This window comes from Pristis pectinata, chromosome 10, assembly GCF_009764475.1.
Source record: "Pristis pectinata isolate sPriPec2 chromosome 10, sPriPec2.1.pri, whole genome shotgun sequence".
NCBI classification, from domain to species: domain Eukaryota; kingdom Metazoa; phylum Chordata; class Chondrichthyes; order Rhinopristiformes; family Pristidae; genus Pristis; species Pristis pectinata.
In genome coordinates this window covers 41,612,759-41,615,769 of record NC_067414.1, presented here as the reverse complement: position 1 = coordinate 41,615,769, position 3,011 = coordinate 41,612,759, and positions in this window count along the sequence as shown.

Below are 3,011 nucleotides of genomic sequence, written 5' to 3'. Positions count from 1 at the left end.
CTACAAGGAAGCTCACCGCAAGTTTGAGCAAAAGCATCCCATCCTCCAGCTTAGCTTTTTACTGGCCTCAGAAATCAGAATTGAATTGAATCATTTCAGGTAATCATCCCTTCCAGCTTGCATCAGAATCTGATAAAACCTGAAATATTAACCCTGTTTCTCTCTCCCAAATGCCATTTGACTTGCTGAGTATTTCCAGCATGCTGTTTTTATTTCAGATTTTCAGCATTGAGTTTGTATTTTACTTCTCTGCAGTATTTTGCTACTGTGTACCTTACACTTCCAGCATTGTTTCTATTTTCCTTTAACCTTTTGTTTCCCTCTCTCCTCCTCCGTTTTTCATTTCTTTCTATTTATACCTCCTCCAGGCAGGTCATTTGCAATTAACAAGTCTTCACGCCATCTCTTGGCCGATTCAACTACACTTATGTCATTTGGTCACTCATGGTCTCCATCCGATCACAGATGTTCCTTTTGTTCTCTGCACCTCTCCCCTTCTCTGAAACTTAAAGCAGGTTTGATTTTTAGACATTTTCATTTCTGATAAAAGGTGATCTGCTTCTCTCTCCTCACATGCTGTCTGACTTGTGTATTTCCAGAACTCTCTTATTATTTCAGATTTCCAGCATCTGCTGTTTCTTTTGCTTTTAAATCAGTTTAACTCCGATGAAAAATTCCATGGAATATACTAGCCAACCCTACTCTTCACTGAAACTGACTGACCACATAAATATCTTCTGCTTTAATTTCATTTTTTCAGCATTTCCTGTTTTTTTCTCCCCCCCCCCCCAAGCTCTTTCCCTTAAATTCTCTGTGATAAGTACATACAACTAACCAAAAACAGATTTGACCAAAACAATGGTCCATTCAGAGTTTGTGTATAAAAAGAATATTTAATGGTTAATTGGCCAGAATGGTTTAATATTGTAATAGAGCAAATGCTCCGCCAACATTCAGTGAGTCACTGCAGAAGATAACACACTACTTGTTCTGAATAATAGTGCCATGCTGATCTTAAGTACTTAGCAAGCAACATGCTGTAAGTAATTAAACCAAAGAATGAGTCTCTATTTTTTCCCTTTAATTTAAAAATATGGCTTTGAAATCCACTGGGTGTTTTCTCAGGCACAAAATAGGAATCTAAAATATCCTCTTTCAAGTGGGCCTCATTGCGCATTGAGGCACCTGTCAGTTTGACAAAGGCAATGCCTTTTGCACTGTACCTGCACGTGAAGCAGGAAATAGTTCCCCTTCCAATGAAAATAAAGGGTTTAATGCCTGTTTATTGTTACCTTTGCAAAATTAGATTCTGCAGTAGCACTCACTGTTCAAAGAAACAAAGGGCTGGATGTTGTTCAGCTTTAGTGATCCTCCACTCCCTGATCACTATCTCTCTGATTTTCACGTCTGCACAAGATGGAACTCAGACACTAGCGCAGAGTCCAACACTGGAGTACAAATGAACATCTTGTCCCTCCACTGTATGACAGCTATGCCTGGTATAAGAAATGCAACCCCATTTATTGGCCAACCTTAAGTAAAATGGTAAGTATGGATTTTTTTTTAAACTTATTTACTTATTTTAATGTCATCTTTTAATTTCTAGTATTTTAAGGACTTTTAGTTCATTTCAAATTCTTGTACTTTTTTAAATTACTTTAGTCTGATCAGACACCTTAAAATAGTTAGCATCAATCTGTCCCTTTTAAAAAAAAGTGATCATTAAATATAGTTGATGGAATCAAATGCCTGAAAGCCCACTAGTTGCTGCTCACAGCCTGCTCTGTTTTTGAGGATGCCTCCTGGGTATGGAGGGTTGGCCCTCAGTATCCATAGCAGGTCAATATGGGTGGATGTTTTTGCTTAAAGGAACAAACATAAAATGGAGCAAGTAGGCCACTTGACCCTTCAAGCCTGCCCCACCACTCAATATGATCAATAACTGCCCCAGGCCTTGTTTCTTTTTCTGTGCCAGTTTCCCATAAAACCTTCAATTCTCTGATCTTCAATAATTAACTTCTTTCTTCTTTAAATAGCCCCAGAGATCCAGCCTCTACAATCCTCCAGGGTGGAGAATTCCAGACATGCACCTCAGTTTTAATGACCACTCCATAATCTTGTGTAACGATGTCTCCTCATTTGAAATTCTTTCACTAGTGGAAACTAGGAGGACTCACAAATATCTATGTTCAGCATTGCAAAGCAATTAACCCCGGGAAAACAGCATGGTATAGGGGATTTATCCAATCAAGAGCAAAACCAGATGAACAAAATATGTTAAGCCACATATAAAAGACAAGTTTAAACCTGTTATGGAAACAGAATTTTCAACAATAGAATGTAAAGTACAAAAATCATGTATGTTAGAATTTCATCCATAGTTGAAAGTGTCAAACAGCATTGTCAGAGCATTGTATTATGTCTCTGAAATTCATTCCACTGAATGGTATTGGAATATTGTTTCGCTGATTAAAGAATCTGGGTTAGAACGCCAGTGTACACTGCAAGGGAGGAATACTGCACCTCATTAGGAGGAAGAATGAAGAGGATAAATCTTGATTCAAAGACATTCAGCATGACAGCAGCAATACTGCATTGTAGTCCTTGACACCTGCCTGGTTAAAGGCACCTTTAAACTTTTTCATTAAAGTCGATGCACTTATTATTATTTTTTTTTGTATCCTAATGTAGAGGTGGCATAGGTATGTTTATTTATTTTATATATATTACAGTCCTATACATTTTGTTCATATTAATAATATTTGTACCATCATTCATTGACCGTTATATTCTGTTGGTACTTAATTAATGATTTTACCTGACAGTCATTGCATCAGTGCATACATATACTTGTGCATATGACAATAAAGTACCAAAATGTGTTTCAAGCTAATAATAATTTGATGATGTTGCACTATGAATCAAAACTATGCTTTAATTCATGCAGTATTGATGGATCAGAGCTTTAATATCTTGTGCATAGATTTTTCTATACTACTTACATTGTTAAC